At 37.3% G+C, this 19492-nt stretch overlaps 1 protein-coding gene across 7 annotated transcripts in view; it reads right to left on the bottom strand.

Moving 5' to 3' along the window:
- Positions 1-19492, bottom strand: part of ADGRB3 (adhesion G protein-coupled receptor B3) — a 792372-nt gene that overhangs the window by 502338 nt on the left and 270542 nt on the right. Inside the window, exon 2 of one of the 7 annotated variants that reach the window (XM_049895074.1) lies at positions 8536-8594. The exons of the other annotated variants lie outside the window; for them this stretch is intronic. The gene's annotated coding sequence lies outside the window, so the exon portion shown is untranslated. The remainder of the gene's footprint in view (positions 1-8535; positions 8595-19492) is intronic. 7 annotated transcript variants of the gene reach the window in all.

The raw sequence follows: 19492 nt of genomic DNA, 5'->3' as shown, positions 1-19492 counted from the left end.
ACAGTTCTACTCTGAAACGCATGAGTTTTCCGCGAGTCAGAATCAACAAAACAGCAACAGTTTGCCTGTTCAGAGAGGTCTATACACATACATACGCCCTGGTGGTGCAGTGGTTAAGAGCCGTTGGGCTAACCAAAAGGAGGGCAGTTCAATCCACAAGTCACTCCTTGGCAACCTGATGGGGCGGTTCTACTCTGTCCTATAGGGTGGCTATGAGTCAGAATGAACTGATGGCAACTTTTTTTTTAATTGGTTTTGGAAGGAGCCCCGTGGTGCAGTGGTTAAGTGCTTGGCTATTAACGGAAAGGTGGGAAGTTCAAACTCACCAGCCACTCCACAGTAGAAAGAGGTGGCAGTCTGTTTCCAGAAAGATTACAGCCTTGGAAATCCTATGGGGCAGTTCTATTCTACCCTGTAAGGTCACTATGAGTTAGAATCAACTCACCGCAATAGTTTTGTTTTTTTTAAATGGGTTTTGGGAAGGAAGGCCACAGGTGTAAAATGTCATTCTCATCACAGCATATATATTAAGGGTACAGACTATCAACATGACTTATTACTGCTGATGTTGACCTTGATCACCTGAGGTGATGGCTTACTGTTTTCTCTACTGTATTCTTTTTTTCCTCCTTTGGATACTGTACTCTCTGGAATGAAGTCATTATGCACAATTCACACTTAAGGAATAGGGATTTATACTCCACCTTTATGAGGCTAGATCAATTAATTTGTAAAATAGTGCCAGAAATATCTTTTCTCTCAAAGGAAATACTCTGGAGTTTTGCTAAAATGTGTTTCTCAGCACTTCTTGTATTACCCAGTGTTACCCAGTGGCGTTGAGTTGATTCCAACACATAGCGACCCTATAGGACAGAGTAGAATTGCCCCACAGAGTTTCCAAGGAGCGCCTGACTGATCCTAACTGCCGAACCTTTGGTTAGCAGCCATAGCACTTAACCACCAGAGTTTCCATTTCTTGTATTAGACATACTAATTCTAAAGTAATAAAAATTACCTTTAGTTCATCTCCTTTCTGCAATTCTTTTCTCAGTGCCTACCATCCTCTTGCCAGGCTACACATATAAGAGTTTACATCAGTTGGCTGGATTATCCCTGAGTTTGTCTTAGTGTGAGTAAAGCAGGACTGAGATTAAAGTCTAAGATTGATCTCGTAACCTACAGGAGCTATGATGAGTTGCTGTTGGGTGTGGCCAAAGGACCAAGAGATTTACTGATCGATAGATACGGTAATCAGTTTTTTTTTTTTATTTTTAAGTTATAAGGTTCTGATTCCACAAATAATGTGCTAGAAACCATTTTCCCTGGCAAGGGTGTTGTTGGGGGTGGCAACAGAACCAAGGTGCCTATCCTGGCAGACATGTATTTATTTTTATCTTTGATAATCCAGTTGGATCAAGTGACCATTTTTAATACAATTTCTCTTTAAACTACTGAGTACAACATAATACATTTTACCTCCATCTTCAATCTCATTCCTTTACATGCTTTGTGCCTCCCAAGGAAGAAGCAGGTTTGTGTCAGTGAGACTCATACACGCCTTCACAATCTTACCTTTACAAGTATGCTTAATTAAGGCAAGAAGGTTACAGTCTGGAGAAGTTATAGTCAATTAAAAAGAGAAGAACTGGGTCTTGACTAAGAAAATTCTTCTCAGCATTTTCTGCTTGCTTCAGTAACTTTAAAATTGTCATTTTGAAAATTCTTCAGTTAATTATTGTTTTTTTCTTTTCTGTCTTTTCTTTTTTTTTTTTGTAAAGCTGAAGAGCAATCTTAGTCTGATCAGGGAGAAGAGAAACTTTTGCATTCCTTCCTCATAATGTCTCTGACCATGGTCCCAAGGTCCTTTGGATATTTCATCTTATCTTCCATCTAAATGATGTGTATCAGGGCTTAGAGAACATTCAGAAACTATTATGAATTTCCCAGCTCTTTTATATTTTTTTCAAAACCGTATGTGATTATTAGCTGTCAGGTCAACAAGTTCTAAGAGAAGTATAGCTTTCAAGGATTAAAAAAAAAAAAATTTTTTTTTCTTTTTTTTTTTTCAAGGATTACTTATGCCCAAATCCCTGCTCCTCTCCCATACATTATTGAGTATATATGTTCCTCTTAAAAAAGCTGCCAATTCCATTAATCTTTGAAATCCACAAGAAGGTCATACTAACCTTGTTTCTGGTTCTTATCCTTAAATCAGAACCTGAAGTTCCCTGTGTGAAATTGCTGGCCACACAAAGAAATACCACTGTTTTTGTTTGTCTCTTGCTCTCTGCTCCATAATTTTTAGTACCAGATAGTCATATTTTGTTTTGAACTATATAAGTTTGATTTTTTATAAGTTTTGTCTGTTAGTGCAGATAAGGCGACCATCTAAGATAAAAATTGTCACCTACATTCCCAGGCCTCACCCCTAAGTATGCAGATTTCATTGATCTGTTATGAGTCTTAGTAATTTATATCTTTAGCAAGTTCTTTAGGTGATTTCAATGATCAGCAAGCATTGGGAAACACTGATGTAAATAACTGGCACACTGTCTAGTATACCCTCTCCTCACTTACTGACATAGGTTCCAAAGATGAGGTCATTATGGGAAATCGGTGTTACGTAAAAATGGAGGATGACCACATCAGCTCACAAAATAGAGGATGACCACATCATCACATAACTGCCAAATTGCATCATTACATAGCTGACAAACCACTGAGAATCATGCCCTACCAAGCTGGCACATAACCTTAACCATCAAAGCCAGCATTACCCTTACCTTGCACCTCAGCATTTGTTACCGCCAGATGTACATCGTTAATGTTCAAAACAGTCGGATAGTAGATTTCTTACTATTGTTATAAACGCGAAATATTGGATAACAAGATAGTCAATAAGTGAGAAGGTGTATAGTAACACCTTGCCAGTATCAAGTTTTGAGACAGCATAACTTTATTTATGTTTTAAGACTTCCATGTACGAAAGGTTCAGTTTATTCCTCTTAAATGAGAGTATACAACAAATACTGCAGATCTATGGGGGAATGCCCAGAGAGATTTGTTCAGCTCCACCTATTTAGTAGATGGCTAGAACCCAATATCCAGAAAAATGTCCTCTTGAGCAATATAATAATTTGTAAAAATCCTGGACATTAAATACACATTCCTAAAGACTTGTAATAATAAAATAAAAGAAAAGAAAAAAGCGAAAAGACGTATTTCAGATCAGTGTGAGTTGTTTCAAAGACTTGGAAAGGAAGTATCATCTACACAACATCGAACTTAGAAAAAAAAATAATTTTCGCAGATTCAGCAGATCGTAAAGCCTATGAACTATTTTCTCGAAATACTGCAGAAGGGGATTCCAAAGGAGAGTCACTTCTGGGGCAGGATTATTATGCTGATGAACATGGTCTGTTTCAGAGAATACCTTCTAGAATTTTGTTTACTGTATTTAAAAACACGTTTGCTGCTACTTGAATTATTTTTCCACCACCTCCCTTTACCTATGACAGTAGCAGATTTTTTTCCAACCATGATGCTTTTTGATAACCTAAAGCCTTCAGCTAGTTAGGGATTATAAGTGATGATGGGATCCGATCTGAGTATACACAATACACTAAACACTAAAATTAAAGAATATGTTAATTCTCATAGCAAATGGAGCAATAGTTATTTAAGCTTGCATCTTAACTCTTACTATTTGAAATGAAATGTTTATGCCAAAATTACTGGGGTAAACCACATGTTCCTTAGACTCATTTAAATTTTTTGAGATCAGAATGAGTTAGTGTTTTGACGGAGCTATCTAAATAATTACTTCATCTACACAGGCCATTAATGTATTTTTTTTCATATTAATCAATCCATCTGTGTATACAACATGAGTTCACAAGGTAATTATCTACTGTTTAACATGCCTCTTTGGGAAACAGAGGCAGATAAAGGAAAATGCATGTGGTCTTTTGAGGACTCATGTTGTAATTGTCACCACTTGGGAATCATCTATCTTTTATTTACTTAAATTCTCTACCTAAGTGTAGCAGCAGCATATCAATGACATACATTTTGTAACTCACATAGTACAGGCATTCTTCTCCACGACAGACATTCTGGAAGTTCAATGGTTACACTAGGAAAAAACCTTACATAGCTCACATAATATGTCCCATGTTTCATGCCTCAAGTAAACAAAGACCCACTTTGCTTTCTTCCTTAATGTGGAAAATTAGCTACGAAACGCTGTGTTTCTATGTGGGGAAGTATATTTTTATCTAATTTAACAGGCATTCCATTATCACCTGCTAAGTAATGGGCCATTGAGTTGTTGCTGTCAGCTGTTGTGGAGTTAGCCCCCAATTCATGGTGACCCCATGCACAACACAACTAAATAAATGCTGCCCGATTCTGCACCATGTCCCTGATGGGTTGCCGATCAGATCTTTGTCACCCACAGGGTTTTCACTGGCTGATTTTCTACATTGCCGGGCCTTCCTTCTTAGCCTGCCTTAGTCTAGAAGCTCCACTGAAACCTGTTCAGCATCATAGCAGCATGCAAGCTTCCACTGACAGACAAGCGGTGGCTGCATACGAGGTGCATTTCCAGGAATCAAACCCGTGTCTCCCATACAAAAGGAGAGAATTCTACTACTGAACCACATTTAATTCAGTAGAAAGATGAAGGAATTAGTGAAGAATTTCAGAAGGGAAGCTATTTCACAATATTATTCATAAGGTTATCTACAATTTGAGAACATCAGCAGAACTACTTTTTATATTTGAAGCTTAACTTAATATTGCTAAAATATATCATTTTTGTAATAAATCACATATATTACATAGATACATTATCTAGTCTCATTTAAGAAATTTTAATATTTTCTGACTAAGTTATGGAGCCACCTATTTGCATATGGAGCTAAGGCTCAGACAAAGTAAGATATATAAGCATTTGCGTAGTGCTCAACCACTAGTCAAAATTTGTGTTTCGAGCCCACCGAGAGGCTCCTTGGAAGACAGGTTTGGTGGGCTGCTTCCAAAAGGTCACAGGCTTGGAAATCCTATGGAGTAGTTCTAGTCTGCACACATGCGGTCTCCATGAGTTAGAATCTACTGGATGGCAACTAACAACAACAAAGAGTTAAAATAAGCATCTGCTTTTAAAATTCAACTTTATTTGCCAGGGCCTTTATGTTTATAAGAAGCCCTGGAAGCACAGTGGTTAAGGGCTCAAGCTGCTAACCAAAAGGTTAGCAATTTGAATCCACCAGCTGCTCCTTGGAAACCCTATGAGGCAGTTCTACCCTGTCCTATAGGGTTGCTATCAGTCAGAATCGACTTGACGGCAATTGTATTTAAAAAGGCTACACAAATATACATAAAAATTATAATACAGGGAATTTAATTTTAAACTTAGGTTTGGAAATATATTTAGCATTCATTAAACCCATACCTTTATTTGAGATAAAGGCTGCCCACTTCATACTAGCATATTGAGCTTTTCCTCCTCCTTTCTTCTTCTTTTTTTTTTTTTACTTTTAAAACACTCATAGCAGTAGAACATGAAGCATAACACCAAAAAAAAAAAGAAAAAGAAAGAGCTGTTGTCCTAGAGACAGGTTTTCTTTTCTTTGACGGTAAATATGCATCCTCATCTTAAATGCTAAGGAAAAATACTGGATTTCATATATGTAATTCTTTTTATATTTAACTTAAGATCTTTAAAAAAAAGTAAAAATGTTGCTCTATCAATTTCATTTCTAGTGAAATAAAATTTTCTGAAAAGTATCACTCTGGTTACTTAAGTTCAACAGGCCAGCTGCTTTATTTCACTGAGATAATGAAAGCAAACAACTATTTTTTTGGATAATAAATTGGTCCTTATTTCTCATGCATTTTCAAGCAATAACAGATCCTTTCTCTGTCACTAATAAACTGTCCATCTGAGAACCAAAGTTTTTATTTTGTTTCCTACATGCTAAAAATAGTGGTGTGTACCTCCCAATATTATGGACGATTCCAGAAAATATCCTGAGCAAATATTTTCCAGTATTTTCAAGGGTCATAGAAGTTCATAGAACAAATCAGATTTATGCAACGGGCTGAAAGAAGACCACTTTGAGAAGCAACACTTAAGCAGGGACCTGAAAGATGAAAAGAGGCCAGCAATGTGAAGAGCAGAGAGAAATCAAGAAGGACAAAGGACTTGTCCAGAAAAGGGGGTATATCCTCTTTTGGCAACTCAGAGGCTGGTGTGACTGGGTCTTTAGTGGGTAAGAGTGATGTTGACACTTCCTTATAGCCTTGGCTTAGTAGTTTGGATCTTACTCCCAGACAATGAGGAGGCACTAAAGTTTCAAGCAGAGGAAAGCCATGTTCCAGTTTATCATTTTAGGGTTGTCACAGGGCAGCTGAGTGGAAAAGTTATTGCCCTGAAATAAGTGTGGCAGTTCTACTTTGTCCTATAGGGTCGCTATGAGTTGGAATTGACTGGATGGCAATGGGTATATAGCTGCATTGCCCAATAGAGTAGCCACTGGTTGCACATGGCTATTTAAATGCAAACTAATTAACCAAACCAAAAACCAAACCCATTGCCATTGGTGATTCCAATTCACAGGGACCCTAAAGGACAGAGTAGAACTGCCCTATATGGTTTCCAAGGAGCACGTGATGGATTTGAACTGCAGACCTTTTGGTTAGCATTCATAGCTCTTAACCACTATGCCACCAGCATTTCCAACTAATTAATAGTATTTAAAAAAAAAAATTGCTGTCGAGTTGATTCTGTCTCATAGCGACCCTACAGGACAGAGTAGAACCACCGCATAGGGTTTCTAGAGAGCGGCTGGTGGATTCAAACTGCTGACCTTCTGGTTGGCAGCCGAGCTCTTAACTACTGTGCCACCAGTCTATAAAGAGTATATAAATTTAAATTTCAATTCCTCAAGAGTCACATGTGACTACTGGCCACCATACTGGACAGCATGAGTAAAGGCCATTACCGTCATTGCAGGGACGCTCTCCTGGGCACCACTGCTCTGGAACACCACACATATCCTCCTGGCCTCCACTCTTCAGCTCTTCCAACGTTCTACAGCCTCTGGCGGCTATAATATTGGTCTTGGCTTCCTCATTCTCATTCCTCACTTTCCTAATTCTTCTAGTTCTATAAGCACTTCTCAGTCTCCTTCCTCCATCCCTTCATCCTCTGCTCCAGATCCAGCTTTCCAGCAGCCTGCTATCCAACTTCACAGAGCTATTATGACAGCACCTTTAATTTGAGATGTTCAAAAGTATTTTGTTTTCACCATGAGAGTAATTCCTCCTGACCTCTCTGCTTCTACTCCTTGCACTACCAAACTCTTCGTCACTATCCTGATGTCACATGCACTCCTTCCCTCTCGCTCAGGCAGGTATTCAGTCAATTGCATTGACCATAAAGAATTTACCTTCATAATGTCTCATATGCTTTTCATTTCCAATATTACCTACCTAATTCATGCCTGTTGTGGTTGTTGTTAGGTGCCGTTTGGTCAATATCAACTCATGTGACAAAGTAGAATTACCTCATAGAGTTTTCTAGGCTGTAATTTTTACAGGAGCAGATCACCAAGTCTTTCTCCTGTGGAGCTGCTGGGTGGGTTCGAACCACCAACCTTTCAGTTAGCAGCCAAGCGCTTAACCACTGGGCCACCAGGGCTCCTTGACTAAGCTATTATTATTGTTTTCCTGCTAAAATATAAACCAAATCAGTATTGGTAGATTAGTCTTAAACTAAAGTTCTCAAAGACACATACTGCTCTCCCAGTATTGTTATAAAAATAATACTGGATTTCCAATTTTACTCTTTTCTATGATTATCCATAGCTCATCTGCTGAATTTGTACCATGCTTTTTACCCTCAAACTTTGCTCACACTATCCTTTTTCCTTCTGCCAAACCTCTAACCTCCTTTTATGGTTGTGGGGTGAATCTAAACTTTAGTACACATCATAAATGCTATTTGCTCTAGGAGGTTATTCCTTGGATTCAAAACTTGGTATTTTCTTTCGTTAATTCCTAGGCACTTTTTTTTTTTTTTAATTTTGTTTTTGGAGTTCACAATCTCCACCCTGCATTACAGACTTTATTAATCTCTTATTCCCAGCAATTTCTGAAAGTGAGAATAGTGTGAACAAATTTATATCCCCAGCAGCACCTAACGTATTTAACTGAATTAAGTAAAATACACAGACTCCCAAATTCATTACAGATTTTATTGAAGCTATAAAGAGAAACACCCCATCTTGATTTATCTAGCTATCAATATAAGTCTAATGTCCTTGTAAAGACTGCTCAAATGTAGTATCACAATGTTTCTTTTAAAAAGTTTGGAAGTGAGAACTGGAGTCTTCCATCACTCTGGAGTCACTCAAATGGATTGCTCTTACCTGTGAAAAGAAGCATAAAATGTTCTGTTTTGTCAGGGCAAAGTATTTGCTAAGGATAAATTGAACATCGTGTGTGAAATTCTCAAGGGATTGTACTTACCTGTAAGTCAACCTCTGCCAAGAGTTCAATTCTCAAATTCTTTAGTCCAAGACGAATGCCTGAGAATGTAAAAGTCATGATTTGCTCTTGGATACTTAGCACAGTTCTGATGAAAGGTACACACAATGATAGGCTGACATTTTGATGAGCTAAGAGTTTTATGATTTCCTTAGGACTTTATCCAAAGAAGGAATTTCAAGAAGAAAATACCTTCATCTTTTAAATCATAAAATGTCTACAAAATGTCATTGGAGTTTTATTATTTGTATATAAAAAAACGAAAACCCACTGCCATCGAGTCGATTCTGACTCATAGCGACCCTATAGGAAAGAGTAGAACTGCTCCATAGAGTTTCCAAGGAGCGTCTGGTGGATTCAAACTGCTGACTTTTTGGTTAGCAGCCATAGCTTTAACCACTGTGACACCAGGGTTTCCTATTTGTATATACTTCTGGGGAAATCATTTGAAATATTTTGAAATTCATAAGTAGTTGACAGTCATGTTTTACAACACTATTTATACCTACTTGCATCTCCATATAACTATGTACCTAAAACATGTGTGTAAACACAAAAGAATATGGAAATTTTACTTCATAACTTTGGGTTAACCATGCAAATGCTATTGACAAGCCCCATGCTTTGTAGTCACTTTGCTGTTCATTTAGATGTCAAGAATATTTACTTGCTGTCAGACTGGAGCAAAAATCAAGATGTTGTTTAAAATATGGATATAATATAACTGGTTCCATTAGGTGCCAATTTATAGGCTCATAGTATCAGGTTGATTGGCCATCAACAAATTCTAGGCACCTAATGTAGATATAGCTCCTAGAGTTACTGTTCTGAAATGCTACTTTCTTTAAAACTATAACTTAAATCATGTAAAGTAAGATACAAAGCTGAAATGAGTTTCAATTTTAATATTTGGATAAGTAGAATAATATTAATTTATTTAAGTCACTGTTACAGGTAACACAATGAAAATATTTTTGCTAATATTTATATACTTGCAAATTACACACTTTTGTCTCACTTTCATGCTTATACTAATCTAACCTATCTTTCCCGTCATCCCCTATCCCAGGTCTTTGAGTCCTTTCTAACATTCAAAAAAAAGAAAATCAATGTGTCTGAACCAAATTTGTAATGAAGATGATTCTGTGTTTACTATTTTCTAGCCACCTGGGTTAATTAATGGATTTGGATATTAACTGTGGGAAAACAAAATCAATAGGAAAATGAGGAAGGAAAACAAAGTTTCCAAATAATCCTTGAATATGCTAAGAATCAAGCATTCTCCTGCCTCAGGGTCCTCCTACTTGCTGTTCCCTCAGCCTTTAATGCTCTTACTCCATATGTCTGCTCACTTCTCCCAAGACCACATTCAAATAACATTTCCTCAAAATGATCTTCATCAACCACTCTGAACAATAATGAAAGCCTCCCTTTTTCTCTATCTCCTTACCATAGTTTATTTTTCTCCATAGCACTTATCATTATCCTTCATTACGTTCCATATCTACTTATTTGTTTATTATCTATTCCCCTCATTAGAATATAAGTGGAAGGCAGGACTTTTGTCCTCTATCACATGTCCAGCACTCAAAAGAGTAACTGACAAAGACCGATGATAAATAAATATCAATTTTAACCTATTGGGCAATTCAAGTGCATGATCAAATGAATAGATACCCATGATGTCTGCTTCTTCCATAATCTATAGAAAATTTTTGTCCATGAATGAATTAAAATATTAATTACAAAATAAATCATTTTAAATTACTACCATGTTTCTTATTATTACTATACGAAATCATTTGTTAAGCCATATTAAAAAGCCACTTTCATCATGGGTCTTCTCCTGTAGATATTTGAGAACTGTGGCCAACAATGCTTTGTGGAAGTATTTTCATCTTAACCTCCCCCAAGTCCTCTATTCTCACCTCGCTGGTCCACGAACACCATCATAATCCCATTCCCACTGTCAATATCAAATGGTTCCTCAATCCCAAATCTCCATCTAAGAAAGATAGATTTTAGGCAACTAAGATTTTGTCTCAGAAATGGAAAGGAAATTGTTTTGGTAGGCAGTAAGCATACCAGGTTGTAAGGAGTGACAAATTTGAGAAGGAAAAAGCCCAGATCTTTTCACCCAACCAATGTGAGCAGAGATTTCAATTTTCAAGAATAGTCATGCTGATTTACTTTGGAATTTTCCACATTATCCTGCCTGTTCAGATACTGGTCAAAATCAAGGTTTGTCTTCAGTGGCAGTAGAGGGTAACTGCTTATTTTTTTGGCTTTTACAAGAATTATTTTGTTTTTATACAGTTCTCTTTTGATATACTTCAGAATTTTTAAGAAGAAAATCCCCATGAAAGAATAGTAAAATAATTAAATAAGATAATCTTGATAAATATTGCCACTTACATGCATTTTACTTAAAGCATATATTGAATAAACAGTTCAGAAAAACTAGGACTATTAGTGTTAAACAATACTAGATGTACAGCATTTTAACTCTTTTGCATGGCATAGAAAGTTCTTTGCAATATAAAAGCAGACATAACAAATCTAATTATTTTAATAAGCTTTCAAAGCTAGTTGTGCTAGTTGATCAGAATAAAAAGATTTAAGAAACAGGCTGTCTGGTGGGAAAATGGGCAAAGAATGAGCAGTTTAAAAAGGAGAAATGCAAATGACCAATAAATAGACAAATATAATATTTACCTACAAGTAAGCCCCGAAGTGTGAATTAAAGCCCTAAGGTATCGTTTTTCAGTGATTAGATTGCAATGATAAAAATCAATGATACGGCCCATTGTTTTAATGTTGCAAGAGTAAGAGAATAGCTACAGTTGGCCCCCCATATTCATGGGTTCCACAACTGAATATTCAATCAACTGTGGATTAAAAATGCTCAAAAAAATGAAAGTTCCAAAAAACAAAACTTGAACTTGCCACATGCCGAGCACTACCGCTGAATCCACACGAATGAAATGACGTGTAGGCATACCCTGCTGTAGCCTCCTGTCATTTCACAGATCCTCAGTCTCTCTCCAGCGCTCTTGTCTGAGCAATGTTCCCCTCGCATCTAATCATTATTCCCTAAGCAATACAGTGCAACAGCTATTGAAATTCCATTTACAGTGTATTACGTATTACAAGTAATCTAGAGATGATTTAAAAGATATAGGAGGATGTGTGTAACTTATATGCAAATACTATGCCCTTTTATATAAGGGACTTGAGCATCCACGGATTTTGGTATTCAGGGAAGTCCTAGGCTACCATCCACAGATACCGAGGGATGACTGTGTTTATACATCCTGCTTCGGGGAGGAAACGTTTATTTCTGTAAGGCATTTTGAAAATATGTACCAAAAATTCTTAAAAAATGCACAACTTTGACCTAACAATGCCACTTTTAGAAATTTACTCTAAAGAACTAATCAGACAAGTGTGTGTGGATGTGTGTGTATGCACACACACACGTATATGTACACACACACATATACAGACACACATATGTATACATACACACACACACACACCATACACATATATAAACCAAAAAAACCCAAACCCCTTGCCGTCGAGTTGATGCTGACTTACAGCAATCCTACAGGACAGAGTAGAACTGCCCCAAAGGGTTTCCAAGGAGCACCTGGTGGATTCAAACTGCCAACCTTCTGGTTAGCAGTTATAGCTCTAAACCACTGCGCCACCAGAGCTTACAAATATATGTGTATATGTATATTACAAGTGTTATAATGTGTGTATACAAATATTTTTATAACAATGTTTATACTGGAAACACTGAGAACCTTCCAAACATCTAAAAAGAGACGGCTGCTTAAAGAAAATTTTATAGCAGTCATAAGGATGATGTTCTACAGTCATCCATTGAAAATATATTCACAACAAATGATGAATTGAGAAAAGCAGGCCACAGAATAGTACATATACAATGATCACTTTTTCAGTACGTAGAATATGATCATATTTCAGTAACAAGCATTAGTTTTATGTATTATGCAGAGGAATAAGATGGGAGGATTGCTGATGTCAGCTGCAGCCGAGTCGATCTTGACTCATGGCATCCCCATGTGTGCAGAGCAGAACTGTTCCATAGGGTTCTCAAGGCTGTGACTCTTTGGAAGCAGATCCCCAGGCCTTACTTCCAAGGTGGCTCTGCGTAGCTTTGAACGACCAACGCTTCTTAAGGTTAGTAGACCAGCACTTAACCACCTGAGGATATATGCTAAAATACTGACAGTGGTTACCTCTGGATGGTGTGGTGATGATGGGTGGTTTTAATTCTAATTATCTTTTGTTGTTCAGAGATTTCTTAATAAGTGGACTAATTGCATTAAGATATTTATTTTAATAAAAAGTTTTGAAAAATTGCCTAAAAATAAACAAGGTGATATTTTGGCTGTAGAAAGAAGTCTTACTGAACTAGAACTTGCTTTTTAAAATGAACTGTAGCTATGTCTAACTATAATTTTGGAAGGTCATTATTAAATGGAAACCCTGGTGGTGTAGTGCTTAAGAGCTATGGCTCCCAACCAAAAGGTCGGCAGTTCAAATCCACCAGGCACTTCTGGGAAACACTATGGGGCAGTTCTACTCTGTCATATACGGTCGGTATGAGTTGGAATCAACTCGACAGCAATGGGTTTGGTTTTTTGGGTATTATTAAAAAAAGAGCAGGAAAGAGTATACCTGAGACAATCCACATGTCTGACCAGTGCTCTACTTTCACTTACTAGGCAAAGTTAGAGCATGAACAGGGGCCATCACTGTCTCAGTTGATCTTATCAAAAGAGAGCCACGTGGAGGGTTGTATTAAAGTTTAATCACAAAGTAACGAATATTGCACTTTAGGCTATGGAAAATATTAATTAGTGAAAATTAAATAAATAATATCAAATAAGGTAAACTTCAGCCTGCTGTACTGTTATTGTTGTTAGGTGCCATTGAGTTGGTTCCAGCTCATAGCAACCCCATGTATAACAAAACGAAACATTGCCTGGTCCTGGATCATCCTCATAATCGTTGCTATGTTTGAGCCCATTGTTGTAGCTACTGTGTCAATCCTTCTCGTTGAGGGATCACCTCTATTTTGCTGACCCTCTACTCTATCAAGCCTGATGTCCTTCTCCAGGAACTGATCCCTCCTGATAAATGTCCAAAGTACTTGAGACGAAGTCTCGCCATCCTTACTTCTAAGGAGGATTCTGGCTGTACTTCTTCCAAGGCAGACTTGTTTGTTCTTCTGGAAGTCCATAGTATATTCGATATTCTTTGCCAACATCATAATTCAGAGGCATAAATTTTTCTTTGGTCTTCCTTATTCATTGTCCAGCTTTCACATGTATTTGAGGTGACTGAAAATACCATGGCTTGGTGTGGTACACTTCAGTCCACAAGTATGGACTGAAGTGTACCACACCAAGCCATGGTATCCTCGCTTTTCAACATTTTAAAGAGGTCTTTTGCAGAAAATTTGCCCAATTCAATACGTCCTTTGATTTCTTGGCTGCTGCTTTCATGGGCACTGATTACGGATCCAAGTAAAATGAAATCCTAGACAACTTCAATCTTTTCTTTACCATGATGTTGCTTATTGGTCTAGTTCTGATAGTTTTTGTTTCCTTTATATTGAGGTGTAATCCATGCTGAAGGCTGTAGTCTGATCTTCATTAGGAAGCGCTTTAAGCCCTCTTCACTTTCAGCAAGCAAGGTTGTGTCATCTGCACATCACAGTTCGTTAATGAGTCTTCCTCCAATCCTGATGCCCTGTTCTTTTTCACACAGTCCAGATTCTCTGCATATTTGCTCAGCAAATAATTGAGTAAGTATGGTGAAAGGATGCAACTCTGGCACTCACCTTCCCTGACTTTAAACCACTCAGTATCCACCCCTTGTTCAGTTTGAACAATTGCCTCTTCGTATATGTACAGGTTCCTTATGAGCACAGTTAAAAGTTTTAGAATTCCCATTCTTTGTAACGTTATCCATAATTTGTTACGATCCACACAGTCGAATGTCTCTGCATAGTCAATAAAACACAGAAAAACGTCTTTCTGGTGTTCTCTGCTTTCAGCCAGGATCCATCTGAAATCAGCAATGATATCCCTCGTTCCACATCACTTCTGAATCCACCTTGAATTTCTGGCAGTTTTCTGTCAATGTACAGCTGCAACCATTTTTGAATTATCTTCAGCAAAATTTTACTTGTGTGTGATATTAATAATATTTTTCAATAATTTCTGCATTCTGTTGGATCATCTTTCTTTGGAATGGACACAAATATGGATCTCTTGCAATTGGTTGGCCAGGTAACTATCTTCCAAATTTCTTGACATAGATGAATGAGCACTTCCAGGGTTGCATCCCTTTGTCAAAATAGCTCACTTGCTATTCCGTCAATTTCTGAAGCCTTTTTATTCGCTAATGCCTGCAGTTAAGCTTGGACTTCTTCCTTCAATACCATCCAAACACTACCTCCAAAAATGACTGAATATCAACCAATTCTTTTTGGTATGGTGACTCTGTGTATTCCTTCCATCTTTTTTGATGCTTCCTGCATCATTCAATATTTTTCCTATAGAATCCTTTACCATTACAACTTAAGGACTCATCTGTCAGTTTGTCATACTGTAGTGGCTTTGTGTTGCTGTGATGCTGGAAGCTATGCCACCAGTATTTCAAATACCAGCAGGGTCACCTATGATGCACAGGTTTCAGGGCAGCTTCCAGACTAAGATAGACTAGGAAGAAGGACCTGGCAATCTACTTCTAAAATGACTCAGCAGTGAAAACCTACTGTACTAAACCCAAACCCAGTAACAGGTCTAAATACCAGAATTTGACAGTTGTGAAGATTTTGGGGCTCTCAGATCCTAGGTCTAAAACTTGCACTGATAATACTAGTATTATGACAACAAAGAATCCTTGTGGTACAATGGTTAAGCCCAGGGCTGCTAACTGGGCTTGAGCCTACCCAGTGTCTTTGCAGGAGAAAAGAGTTGGAGATCTGCTTCCATAAAGGTTTCAGCCTAAGAAACCCTATGGGGAAGTTCTACTCTGTCATACAGGGTCTCTATGAGTTGGAATCGACTCAATGGCATATAACGTCACAACCAATAAGTAGAAGTGGAGGCTAAGAATAGGTCGCATCTGGTTGATGTGCAAGCTATACATTTTGAAAAATATTATTATTCATTCATTGAGTTATAGTTCATCAAACCTTCCAGTTGATCAAATAATCTCAAAACCTATTCCCAAAATTAATAAGGATGCAAATTTCTGCTTTTTTAGGACTCCTCACTTTGCCTTGAGTTCCACATCTAAGCAGCTAATCCTGTCCTTTTGGATTTCTTTTACCTAATCTCTCAAAAACTATTCCTTCCTTTTCGTTTTCCTACTGCCTCAGGTTGAGTTTCTAACTTAACGCTTCTAAATAGTTTTCCAGCTTTCTAATCTCTTTGTTAGGCTCTCACTAGATACTCTTGGCATGTCAATTCGATCCTAGTGTTTTCCTATTCCAAGACTTGCAGTGGGTCCATATGACCTACATAATGAAGTACAAATTCTGAAGGCTGGCATTCCAAACTCGCTGTAATCTAGTCCAAGCTGACTTCTTAACGTTTTCCTACATCTATACTCACAGTCGCCTCCAATGCAACTTCCACTTTCTTTCTAAATGGTCTCCACCACTGTTAGTCTGGGATGTTGTAAATCCTCCTTTCAGCCCATTCAAATTCTCCCAATTTTTCAAGATCCCAAAAGACGTCCCAGGCCACTGCAACCTTCTGACAAATCATCGTTTGCACCAATTACACAAGACTTGCTTGTAATAGTTCCTCTGTTATCATCCTGAATTGTTATTTAAATATTTTACAATGAATTAAATTTTCATAGGCTTTTCTATCCAAATAAATTTCAAACTCCCTGAGATTAGGTACTGGGTTTTATATTGGTGGTCTTTATATTGGGGTATGAGTTCTCCCAGGGGTACATGAAGCCTTTCTAAGGAACATTTTCAAATCTTCAAATTCCATGTGTGCTCCTGCCTGAAAATATCTCCCCGAGAATCCAGCTTTCTCAAAAAAAATTAAAATCTTTACAAAACAAACAGACAAAATGCAAATCTCTTATCCATCTAGATGCTTACCTTTTGTGCATTGCATACATTTCTCCTCAGCACACACACACAAACACACATGCACACACCCCACACACTATACCTCTTCCTTCCCTTCGTCCCCCTTCTTTCCCTTCCCTCTCCTCTGCCTCTCTATTTCTCTGTCTCTGTCTTATTTTCATTGAATTTCAAGCACCTAGCCTGGCCTATGCCTCCCATGATACACTTTCTGCCTTCTCTCTCCAACTTCATCTCAGACACTGTCCTGGGCCCTTGGGTGACTTTATGCCTCAGGGCTTTTCTGTGAACACTTTCCTCTGCCTGGAGTGCTAGGTGGGCCCTGCTTCTTTCTTCATCTTGCTAATTCTTTCTCAGGCTTCAGGTTTCAGCTTAAAGCTCTTCTTCTCTCAGAAAGACAAGTCTTAACACTCAGTCTAATTTAGTTTCATCCCATTATTGTCTCCCCTGACTCCTTTGCAGCACTTCTCACAATTTATATTTGGATATTTATTTGTGTGATTTTGTACCATTTTTCTTCCCCTAGACCCTGAGGTCCACGAGGGAAGAAACTGCATCTGTTTTGTCCACCGCCTCATCCCTGTGTGTAGCACAGTGCCTGGCACAAAGTCTGTGCTCAGAAACTGAATACGTGAAAGAGTGTATGAAAGCATATATTAACTCTAAAATTACACATATTGAACAATTAGAATGAGCCTTAGAGAACATGGAAACCAAAACTGTGATCTCATTTTATAGATTGAGAGGGAGCCTGGGTCCCACATTTAATGATGAACAAAGCTAGAACTAGAACGAAGCTCTCCAGTCAAATTCTCTTTTCATTTTGTCATTTTTATTTGTAATATAGCATTAAACAAATACCCACTGACAGGAACAGCAATCTGGGCAGTACGCTTAACTTCCTGTTTGAGTTCGAGTTTCATTAATTCTAACTTTAATTAAATAAATGAGATGCATATAGACTTAAGCAGCCAAATGCTTAACCACTGTGCCACCAGGGCCCATAAAGATTTAAAGCTATCTTTTTCCCTCAGTATTTCCATCTTTATAATATGATGGTTCTTCACAAAGACAGCTTAGTAAGGCGTATCAGAAGAAATTATTAAAAATATATATTTTATTATAATAAAATAATAACCAATCCACTGCTATTGAGTCAATCCCGACTCATAGTGACCCTACAGGACTGAGTAGAACTCTCCCATAGGGTTTCCAAGGCGCACCTGGTGGATTCAAACTGTCAACCTTTTGGTTAGAAGCCGAACTCTTAACCACTATACCACCAGGGTTTCCAAAATAATAACAGGCAGCTATTATTATTATTATTACTTACTTTTACTTTAAGATTTTGAGAGGAATAAGCTTGATTTTTTTTATTTTTTTTTTTACTCATTTGGCTAAAAGAAAGACAAAAAAAAATTACAACGTGGACAAATAAGAATTAAAAAAAAAAAAATTGTTGTCCAATCAATTCCAACTCATAGCGACCCTACAGGACAGAGCAGAACTGCCCCACAGGGTTTCCAAGGAGCACCTGGTAGATCTGAACTGCTGACCTTTTGGTTAGCAGCCATAGCTCTTAACCACTATGCCACCAGGGGTTCCAATTAAGAATTAAGAATAATGAAATACTTATGAAAATGAATTCCTCTTAAGTGTCAAATACCTTTTTATATGAGCACCTCAGAAACAGATTTGCTATCATAGAAGTTTTCTTCCTCTATAGGTCAGCTTGTTACATCTAACTTACAAAATTGGTGATACAAGTGGCAGCTAACAGGATTGTGTGCTTACCTTGTTGGTTTTTCAGGGGAATAAGCACCAAGGGCCTCTTCAGCACCACATTAGTAACTATTCTGAAAAGGCTTTTTAGGTGTTATATGAACTTAATTATAGAAAAAGTCAGGAAGAGGAGGAAGCCTATATTTCTACAGAGAATACCCAGAAATAATTTGCACCAAATACCATAGCTGAGGTTTTGTATATCACAAGAGAAGGAAGAAGTCTAGGGGCCACTAAAAGAAAGAGGATGATCCCATTCACAGAGTAAACTTCAATTTAGGGAGAGAATTTTATCAGAAATTATCATGGAATAGAAGAAAATGATGCAATATGAAAGAAAAGTAGAATTCTTTTAAGACCTCTGAAATAATAATTAAAAAAAAAAAATCTCACCAAAGCATTATTAATCCACAGTATATTTAACACAATAAAGTAGAAATCTGTAGCTCTTCAGGTAGAATAGCACTTCATTTCCATGGGAAACTCCAACACGAAATGAGAACTTCAGTACACTGTGGCTTAAACGTTGTATGGGAAAGTATAATAACTATTATTTGCATGCAAAGTACATACATTACCTATATTGAATCGCTACTACAAAAGGTTTTTTGAAATAGCTTGGGACTGCACAATCGAAATTTTTTTTTTCATAGTAGTAGTAGAGCAATTACTGATAATATCCATAATTTTCTGTGGAAGTAAGATTCATATTATGCCCCAGGTTTAGAAAAAGCATTTGAAGATTATTTATGAAATGAATGGCAATGTAGCATTTCTAAATCAAAGTCAAATAACCTTTAAGAGAACATGAAAGGTTGCTAATGGATCTAGCTTATCAACATCTAGGAGGATACAATAGTGAGGAGAAAAAAAAAGATTCATAGGTTTCACACAAGTAATTAGGAACAGATTGTTATAGTCACAGATGTACATACAAAAAAACTAGGTATAACTTGCCTAATAAAATCAAAACTATAATTATGATAGTATTTAAATATG

Source organism: Elephas maximus, chromosome 1, assembly GCF_024166365.1.
Source record: "Elephas maximus indicus isolate mEleMax1 chromosome 1, mEleMax1 primary haplotype, whole genome shotgun sequence".
Lineage (NCBI taxonomy): Eukaryota > Metazoa > Chordata > Mammalia > Proboscidea > Elephantidae > Elephas > Elephas maximus.
Note: the sequence above shows the minus strand (reverse complement) of the source record. Positions and strands in the feature narration are given on the sequence as shown.